Source organism: Myotis brandtii, unplaced genomic scaffold (assembly GCF_000412655.1).
Source record: "Myotis brandtii unplaced genomic scaffold, ASM41265v1 scaffold116, whole genome shotgun sequence".
NCBI lineage: Eukaryota > Metazoa > Chordata > Mammalia > Chiroptera > Vespertilionidae > Myotis > Myotis brandtii.
Genome location: NW_005354010.1, coordinates 152,899 through 164,124, shown reverse-complemented (window position 1 = coordinate 164,124; position 11,226 = coordinate 152,899). Strand labels below are relative to the sequence as shown.

General features: G+C 33.7%; 1 pseudogene; it reads left to right on the top strand.

Moving 5' to 3' along the window:
- The window catches only part of LOC102263754, a 40,232-nt pseudogene extending 35,417 nt beyond the window's left edge, over window positions 1–4,815 (top strand).
- Window positions 4,816–11,226: the final 6,411 nt, after the last annotated feature.

The following is an 11,226-nucleotide window of genomic DNA, read 5'->3' as shown; positions in this document are numbered from 1 at the left end:
GAGCCTCTCCTACCTCCTCAGCAGCACTAAGGATGTCCGACTGCAGCTTAGGCCTGCTCCCCGCTGGCAAATAGACATCCCCTGAGAGCCCCGCTGGGCTGCCAGAGGGATGTCTGACTGCCAGCTTAGGTGCAATCCCCCGGGGAGCAGGTCTAAGTCAGCAGGTGGTCATCCCCTGAGGGGTTCCAGACTGCGAGAGGATACAGGCCGGGCTGAGGGATCCCCCAAGTGCACAAATTTTTGTGCACCGGGCCTCTAGTTATTATTATATTTACAAAATAATCACTTTATTAAAAGGACTGATTTAATGTATTTTTAATTATAAAATCAGAAGCAGGTACGAAGGTAGAGATTGCATATATAGAAGGTATTAATTTTATGTACTCTGTATAATTATTTTTACAAAAATCATAACCCTTGTTATACAACACCCCACTTGGCTTCCTGTAAGCATACAATGAATCCTTATTCAATAAATCAATGAATGAATTATTGAAATCAAGTAATCTATGTTTTCAATATCATGTTTTGATCTAGCACACCAGAAGGCTCTCCAAACATGGTTTAATCAGCAGGCTTCTTCTAAGTAATTTAGTTGTTTTATAATAATAATAAAAAAACAACTCTTTTAATAGTATAAATAAAAAAGTCATCTCTAATACACAGATAATTACCTAAGAAAAACTTTATATTAGTGCTTCTATTTCATCTTATGTTTCATAATTTATTTGAGTAAATATGCCTTCATATTTAAATGTTCAGAATTGTCATCTGTCTAATGTGAGCTAATCTACCTTTTAATATAACCTTTATCTCTGCCAAATCTACTTTAGTACCATTATATTTTTTACATCTTTATTGTTGAAAGTATTACCTATGTCTCCTTGGCACTAATATTTTAAACACAAATTTAGGAAAAATATGTTTGTCTTAAAATTACAAGAAAAAATTGTTTGTAATCAAAGAGGGCAACTTAATAACCATGCATCTTGACCATAAACCCTCACTGTCTGTTATCATTTGTCTTTTTTTTTTTTGCACATTCAGAACAAAAATGGATAGCCTCTTGGGATATGCATTTAAATTCAATTTAAAGTGAAAGTTCAGATATATATTTGAGAGAAAATTATGGTTATACAGATACCATCTAATCTTAAATATAGGCATTGTTATAACAATTGTAAAAAGTACTTTTTAAAAATTAAAAAAAGAAACTCGTGTACCAAAACAATGTCTTGTCAAAGACCTCAATGGCAATTAGTTGACCTTACCCTGATTATATTACTCTATCGACTTTAAGTAAAGATGCTGGGTCTGAGAGAGGAAGTTCAGTGTCTTCATTCATGTAAGTGTTGGCACATGTATTCAGATTTTTATTTTTAACTTTGTAAGCCATTTTGTAGTTCAGAAATAACATAGCTTTGAGCAATTTTTTTTTCCATTCAATGTTTTTCATACGAAAGGTCAGAAACTGTAGCCATGAGGTCACTGAGGGTCTCTGAAGGGGTTCAAAGAGATTGCTGATAAAGAATTAAACACAGTTAATTAGTACTGCCATTTGCTTGCAAGGAACCATATGTCAAAATTATCCTTACTTACCCTGTCAATTCCTCTATTGGTGTCACCAATTCTCATCAACTGCTCTCACTCATGAAATACTCCTTCTTCACCAAACATTTCTAATAATGATTACCATGTGAGATATAGTCAGAAAGAATGTAAATAGATGCCATCTTCCATTGAAACTCACTTCTGATATTAAAAGTCAAATATTTCACTATTATGAAATGTTTAATAACAGCTATTTAAACAATCAGCAAATATTTATTTCTTACCTTTTGGGAGTATTGGAATTTGAATATGTAAATAGGTATTTTTAAAATTTAATTTAAATTTTTTCATCACCGTTGATCCCCTATATGCCCTGTTTCACCTCCACTCATCCCTCCACCCTATTATCACCACAGTATTGTCCCTGTGTGAATAGGCATTTTAAACAATCTCTTCAAATACAACTTTAGAACCTCCTCAACTTTACAATTAGATTACTTTATTTGTGTTTCAAAGTGACAGAGCTCTTACCAATTATGTTCCAATCAAATTTTATTTCTCTTACAACTCTGTAATTCTTAAGATGAAATGTATATATCTCTATACAACATTGGTTTTGGTAATCAGTTTTTTTTAACACTTCCATTTCTCAATAACATGAAAATAAATCTTATTTGAACAAATTATCATTATCATTACCTCAAAAGAACCCACTTCTACTTAAAAGAAAATGCATTAATAGACAAAAATATTTAAAAATTAAAGTTACATCAAAGAAACCAATGGAAATAACAGTCTCAATAAAGAGATAGAAGGCAGATATTTTCAACAAACATAGAACAAAACAGAAGACATTATTCCAAATTGTAACTAGTAAAATAAGCAGAATAATCAACAAAGGTTGTCAATTTACCTCAAAAAGTAAAATCACAAAATCAAATTGGAGTAACTATGGCGTAAACTTGCAGTACTATAAGTTGATTGATGTATCAAATAGACATTTAATCAACAGACTTAGACCATTCAACACAGTGAAAAATAAACTGTATTGCAATTTATGTTCAGATCAAGAAAAATACATTAAACACTTCGATTTATAAGAAAAGGAATAGTTTTGATATTTAGTTCCATGTAGGCTAGAATAGGATCAGGAGAAATAAACACTTCTCTTTCAATATAAAGGTGCATTTTAATAGCTAGTTACATCTATTTGCCTTTACTAAAATACAATCTATATATTATTGTCCAATTAAAAACAATCATCTCAGCCTGGCTGGCATGGCTCAGTGGTTGAGCATTGACCTATGAACCAGGAGGTCACAGTTCGATTCCTGGTCAAGGCACCTGCCTGGATTTTGGGCTCAATTCCCAGTGTGAGGCATGCAGGAGGCAGCCAATTGATGATTCTCTCTAATCAGTGATGTTTCTATCTCTCTCTATCTCTCCCTTCCTCTTTGAAATCAATAAAAATATATTTAAAAACAATCATCTCAAAGTCAACACTTCAAAGCAACTTACATTTTATAGGCAACTAGCAATGGATTGACTCTCTAGATTAAATATATAATAAACCTTATATCCATTAGATAATTAGATTAAAATCATTTTAAAAAGAATTGGTCTTAAATTTACAACAATTGATATATTCTTGGTCAAGGATATTGGCACATAATAAATAATCTATTTCTTAAGAAAAAAAAAAGAATAAATACACTTAAATAAGATTTATGATGAAAATAATTGTCTATAAAATTGAACAAAAAAGAAACATAAATAATGGGAGATCTTTAACAACAGTAGATGAATGCAGTAAGAATTACAGAATAAGTGAAAAGATCAGCTATTATGAAACAAATGAAAAGATCAGCTATTAAACATGGACCTTAGAAGACTGCAAGAGTAGATAATATTAACTGGAACAAGTAACCTTATGAGTGAAAAGAAAATTAGTCTTTATATTTGAAAGAGGCAATCATATCTCTTTTTAAGAGATTGCGAGAGGGAGTTTAACTTTAAAAAATTAGCTCTTAAAATTACATAAAAATTCTGTGTTGAAGTTCTATTGCTTTGATGAGAACATGTGAAAATGTTTTTAGAGAATTACAGAACCTTTTTTGAGAAGTCAATTACCAATTCTCTCTGAGACCAATAATAAAACAATACTAGACAGATTAGTCAGTTTGTGATTTAGAATCTATTATATCTAGCTCTCTGCTCTTCCTGTTCATCAGACAGCCGAATCTTCCTACACAGTGCCAGCTGCAACCCTGAGACATAATAGTGAAGGTCAGAGTGAACAGTTTTGGTGGCACTGGGTGCCTGGTCACCAAGGCTGCTTTTAACTGGCAAAGTGGATATTGTCACCATCAGTGACTCCATTCATTGACCTCAACTGCATAGTCTACATATTTCAGTAGAATTATCCTCATGTCAAGTTCAAAGGTACAGACAGACAAGGCTGGGAATGGGAAGGTTGTCATCAATGAAAAGTCAACTTCCATCTTCCAGGAGCCAGATTCAACCAACTTCAAATGGGAGATACTGGTGCTGAATATGTTGTATAGTCCACTGGTGTCATCACTTGAAAGGTAGAACCAGGAGGGTCATCATCTCTGCCCCTGTTGCAGATGTCCCCATGTTTGTGATGGGTGTGAACCATGACAAGTATGACAGCTCCCTAAAGATTGTCAGAAATGCCTCCTGCACTAGCCTCTGGGCCAAGGTCATCCATGACAAGTATAGCATCTTGAAGGGACTCAGGCCCGCAGTCCATACCATCACTGCCACTGAGAAGACTGTGGAGGTGCCCTCTGGGAAGCTGTGGCATGATGGCCGAGGGGCTGCCTAGCACATCATCCCTGCTTCTACTGGCACTGCCAAGGCTGTGGGCAAGGTCATCACTGATTTGAATGGGAAGTTTACTGGCATGGCCTTCTATGTCCCCACCCCCAATGTGTTGGTTTTTTATCTGATCTCCTACCTGGAGAAAACTGTCAAATATGATGATATAAAGAAGGTAGTGAAGCAGGCAGGCATCAGAGGATCCCCTCAAGGGCATCCTGGTCTATACTGAAAACCAAGTTGTTTTCTCCAATTTTAATAGTGACACCCACTACTTCACCTTTGAAGCTGGGGCTGGCATTGCCCTCAGTGCTGACTTTGTCAAGCTCAGTCCCTGGTATGACAGTGAATTTGGCTACAGCTACAGGGTGGTGGACATTGTGGTCCACATGGCCTCCAAGAAGTAAGAGTCCCCTGGACCACCAGTCCCAGTGAGAGGAAGAGAGGCCCTCAGCTGCGGGAAGTCCTTGCCCCAGATAGATTCCCCAACACACTGAGATTCTCCTGGCCTCCATAATTTCCATCCCAGACCCCATGAAAAAGGGGAGGGCTTAGGAAACCCTACCTTGTTATGCACCATCAATAAAGTTCACTGTACCCAGCCAAACAAACAAAAATAATTTATTATATCCAAATTCCCACAAACCTTTAAGGTACTCTTTATAGTTTAACTTCCCTCTTTTTTATTTGTTAATAGATTTATGGTTTTTTTGTATTTATATTTTAAGTGCACTCGAGTATTTTGCTATACTGCTCAGTAATTTTTTGTTGTTATAGATCAATCCTTTATATTTGAGATATACTAGGGTTTATAGATGTCAATGTAACTGTATTTCTTCTGTGACTGCATAGTACTTCATTTTGTGCTTATATCACCATTTACATATTCCTGTTATGAAATTTAGGTTGTAATTTTTTTCTTTTTGCCAGCAAAATATGGCAATAAATATTATCTTTTATAAATCCTTTTGACATCTGGAAGATTGTTCTCTAGAATATTTACTAAGAAGTGGGACTGCCTGATTACAGGGTTACATAATCTCATTAGGTAATGCAAGTTTGCTCTCAGAATGGTGCCTTATATATTCCCACCAGTAATACAAATCTTTTTATTATTTAATATCTAATAGCACTGTTATCCTTCTACTTTTTGTCAATATTATAAGCTTAAGCTGGTATGCCATGGTTTTAATAGACATTTACAAAGTTATTAGTGCAATTAATTATGTTATTGCATATTATTAGCCACTAAGTTTTTAATCTAAAGCCTTTTGTTTGATTTAACCTTTTGCATCCATTATAGTTTATATTTTAAATCTTAAGAACCATTCCTCCATACACAGGTTCCAAAACTATTTCATAATTTTTTTCTATTAGCATCTTAGTTTTTGTTTTAAATTTACATGTTGATTCTTTTCAATTTTTTTGTATAGTATGATACAATTTCTTTTTTACTGAAGAGTGATTTTTCCCATACCTCTCCACTGATTACAGAAAACACTTTTGTTGCATATAAAATTATCTATAATAATCTATAATAATAAAAGCGTGATATGCTAATTAGACTGGATGTCCTTCCAGACATCCTTTCGGACGACCTTCCAGATGAATCCAGAGCTGTGAGGGAAGCCTGGGTCCCAAGTGCCAGAGGGAAGCTGGTGCTGACAGCCAGGGAAGGAAGGCCTACTCTTGCAAGAATTTCATGCATCAGGCCTCTAGTAATATATATAGATGGAAGTTTCAGTATTCTAGTTTTTTCATCTATCTTTTTGTCTGCAATATTTTAACTAATTTGACTTTTTAAACTTTTTATTTTGAACTAATTTTAGAACTAAAGTTACAAAAGTAGTAAAAAGATTTTCCTTATATCTTCCTCTTAACTTCTACAGTTAACACTTCACAAACAATAGTAAAATAATCAATAACAAGAAATAAATATTGGTGCAATTTCATTATCTAGATTACAAACCTTACTCACACTTGTCTTGCTATGTTACCAATGTGCTTTTTAATCTGTCTTTTATTTTTTAAGATTATGTCCTCTCTGGCATTCTCTTTCAAAATTACTTCATCTCTTCATGCATACATATCCTTTCATGTTAAATTTAGAATGAGTTTGTTATAATTTTATGCTAGTTGAATTGATTGGAATTGCAATAATATCATATGAACTTAGTAAAATTGAAATTTTTATGATGATATGTCATGAATAAAAACAGTGCTTTTATGCCATTGCTATCACTTATTTTTCCTACAATAAATTTTGTTTTTCCTTATAAATGTTCTATTTATTTGTTTTCAGATTTGTTTCTTTTTACTCTTAAAAATTATATTTCAAATTCAATTCTTTTTCCTTTTATCAAAATCATGTAAGCATATAGTTTACAATTTTAACTTGTTTACATGACATCTTAATAGGCAACAGCCTCACTGTTACCTCACTTCCAATACCTTTGGCAAATTCTTTTATTTTGACTTCCAAATTTCTAAATAGTACACTTAAATTTTTATTTTTGCATCCTTATGTTTAAACACAATTTATTTCCCAATATGGCTTTGTTCTCTTTTTTTCCAGTTCCACCACACTCTTGCATATGTAAATGCACCATTTTTGATAACTATTTACACTATTATGTCTTCTACTCAATTTAACTACATAGTAGAGTAGAATTACTTATCTTTTATATTATGTTTTTTGTTTGTTATCCAAAAAGTATTTTTTTTATTTTGTTAGTTTTCTACATGTTTATTAATAATTCAACCCAATTCTACTCTTAAGACAATTATTCACAATAGGTAATAAATCTCCTTTATCTGTTAGAAGGAGTGTCTGCTGCCATTGTTGACTTGTTCCCATCTGAAGTGATTGCTCTCTTAACCTGGTACAGAACTTCCACCCTTGTATCTATTTTCATTGCCACTTTGGGAATGCACCATATATCTCCTGACTTTGCTGTCTTCTTTTTTCTTGAAATTCTTCCTCACTAGAATGAAGTACATCTTCCAGTAGATTTATGAGGTGAGGAGATTATGAGGTAAGCATTTTGAATTTTTGTAGATCTGAAAATATCTTTATTCCTTACACTTGATTGATTGGTTGGTTGGGTATAGCTATTTTTTGGTGGGTGAGGGGCTGGAACTATTTTTTCTTTAGAACTTTCAAACATAGTTTCATCTTCTAGCTTTCAGAATTACTGTTGAAATCTGAAGCCATTTTGATTTCTGAGTCTTTTATATTAACTGTCATTTTTTCCTGTGGAAGTTCTCTCTGCAGAAATGCCATTTGAGAAGGAGTCTGAAAATATGAAGGCTGAGCCATTTCTTGAGATGTTGTGAGAGATGTCTGTAATTACTGTTATGCTGCTATATGTAACTCATTACCACAAACTTGTCAGCCTAAAACAACAAAAATGTATTCTTTTACATATATGGAAATGAGAAGTCGTACAAGAATCTTATAGAGTTAAAATCAAGGTGCTAAGAGGGCTGAATCCATCTAGAGAGACTTCAGGGGAGAATTCATTCCATTCTTCTTCTTGTTTCTTGTGCCTGCCAGCTTTCTTTGGTTTGTGGCCACATCACTCCAATTTCTGCTACTCTAGGCACATTGCTTTCTCCTCTTCTATAGTTATCTTCTTCTTATTTCCTTAGAAAGGCACTTATGACACATTAAATTACATTGTACACCTGGATTATCCAGGATAACCTTGCTATCATAAAATCCCGAATCATATTTGTAAATTACCTTTTACCGTGTAAAATTGCACATTCATGGTTTGTGGGTAATCAGCTGTCAAAATCTTTAGGGGAAAATATTTAGCTTACCACAGTGTCCAATCAGAAAAGAAAGATAACCAAAGCCAATACTTTTCCTGATTCATTGAATTTGGCTAGAATTTACCATGCCATGGAAGAGTAGGGCATGAGACTAGAGCAAGGGGTCAGAATTGACTTTGTGCTTGGTTTTGAAATTTATTGAGTCCACATAGAGTCAATAAATTATTTCTTTAAATGAAAAAATAAGATAATCTTTGTCTTTGTTTTTGAAAGTTTAAATAATGGCTAGTTTAGGTCTCATTTATTATTATTAGAAATGAAGAACTTAAGGTTGTTAGGGGAAAATTATTCTACTGATTACAATAAAAATGAAAGCTAGCATGTATTGTTTACTCTTTGGAGAGATCTGTGGTGAACATTTTACATGAATTCTTTCTTTCAGTTCTCACAACAATTTTATTATTATCCACATACACCAGATGACGGGTCACGTAACCAACCCGAGATTACACTTAGATCTGAAGTCAGAGTTGGGATTCAGACTTAATTTCTTCTGGAGCCAGTTGGAAAGTTCACCAAACATACCCAAAGGTGGCGGGGCGGGGGTGGGGGGGAAGAAACACACAAGAAAATGCTTTCCCCTCATAGCTCTTTCCATTTGCTACAGGGAGAGTCTCAGTAATAAAATGAAAATGAAAGGGTTGTTTTTAGCAGAGAATACAAAGCAATTAATACAAAATAGTTTTTTAAAGAATAAAACATAATTAAAATATACTAATTACAATTTTCATAATAACCTAGTTCTCCCTAAGCATGTTTAATTGACAAAAGTCAATTATTACCACTCAGAGTGATTTAATCTTCAAATATTGAGAATTTTTGCATGACCTAGGTCATAGTTTCCTAATTAGTGAAACTCCATATTTAAATTCCAGAGGCTGTAATAGCTTCTGTACTTTATAGTCCTAAATGGTTCTGCCAAAATACATTTTGGCTGTGAAATGCAATTTTGTTTTATTTCCCTATGTGCAGGTAAGGAAAATACAAAAGCAATCCTCTTTACTCTATGATTATATGCTTCCCAATAGAAAAGACATTAGGTTTTAATTATAGTTCTTTCAACTATTCAAAACAAGTTAATTAATTTGTGGAATTTAAAATGTTATAAATTCTGGAATACTATAAAGGCCTATAGCTTTTTTCAAGCTCAGAACGTCGATGGAGTGTCTGCTTTCTAAGTTTAATTTGTATTTTACGATACATTGATTCTTATTTAAGGGTAGAGCAGTCTTTGCAATGCCGGTAAGATGAGTTCTTCTGCTCTTAGAGGCCACTTTACTCTGCATTTCAGATTGCCCTCAGTATGTAGTTCTATATCTAAATGGTTGGATCAAATCACTGAATGTTCACATAGACTCCTTCATGTAAGTATACCAATGTGTTTTATAGTCTCTCTTTTTACATGCATCTAAATAATGCAGCATATATCCTCTTTCCTCCCTTATTCTGGTGTTACCTAAACCTGTGCCTTTATTTTTTGTTATTATTATCATCCTATACACATTGTTTTTGAAAGACTCTATCTTTGTCCATGGCATCAACTGTCACTTACATACTGACATATCTTTTTAATCTACATCTTCTGAAATTCAGAGTAATGGACCGAACTTCCTCTTGAGTATCATTATTTGGTTGTCCTTTAGCTATCTTAAGTTCAACATGTTCAAAACTCAGCAAACCATTCTTTCTGCTCCTCAATCCAAACCTATGCATTTTCACATGTTCCCTTTCTCAGTAAATGACACATCCATCAGCCTGAGTGTCTAAGCCTTTTATGGTTTGCCCAGCTGCCTGCTTTAGAATCACCCAGGGAGCTTGTAAATAATACTGTAGCTGAACTCCCTGAAAGAGATTCTGATGTAATGTTCATGGATAGGGTAAAGGCAGGCATGTTTGTTAAAAGCTGATTAGTTGATTAATTGCAGTCAGGGCTAAGAACCACTGTTCTATCTCATCCAGCCTTCATCAGTTTACCAGATCTATTGGTCACAATCTGGGCTGGACCCTGCAATTGTCTGTAGAAACTGTAAGGTATACAGATATCTGAATCCCACCTGTTGTCCACCCAAGGCTAAGAACTACTCCCACTGATATGACCTCAGATATTTGACCCTGACAATTCCATTCTAATGCATGTTTGTAGTCTTGATTCATATACTCATACAATTAATTTAAGTATATCCCTCCAACCATAACCCTTCCCAGGTACCAAAACTATTTCCCCAAAACACAAATCTGACCATGGTCCTCATTGACCTAAAATCGTTCAGAGAATCATTTGGTTTCTTTAATATCCCAACAATGCATCACTTATGAACCAATTGTACCAACAACAACACACAAAAAAATCCAAACTGATAGTCATGGATTTTGAATAACTTTTCTCTGATATAAAAGCAAAGAGTGGTAGACATGGTCTTTGAGCATAGATGTAAATGACTCTAAATTCCACCTGTTTCATATAGTTGATATTGCTAATTAAAGACAATATTCTTATAAAGAAAATTTAAGTCTATTGTTCTAAGAGAATTTTCTATAAAGTAGGTGGCTGGTAATAATAAGAAAAAAGAATAACAACAACCAAAGACTTAAATGAATATTTCAGTGCAATTTTGATAAATAATAAAACTATTAAGCATAAATTATTAACAAATGCCTTATACCACTTGGAGTAATTTTATTCAAAACATTCATAATAGTTTGTATTAAGCGTTTCAATCAGACTGATCTTGCAAATAGTCATCAGTGATATTGAACTAAAACTGTTTAAAGTATATAATCAATAAGATTAAGTGTTTTACCCACTAAATGCACACACACAAAAAAACATAAATAATTCAAACATCTGTTTTACCAGATGAGAATTTCAAACTCTTCTTTTTGGATTGTATAATGTTTGAAATCTCAAATGACTTCAGTATTGCTCTGAAGATTATTATCATGACTAGAGGCCCAGTGCACAAAAATTTGTGCACTCAGGGGGGGGTAAGGGGGGTC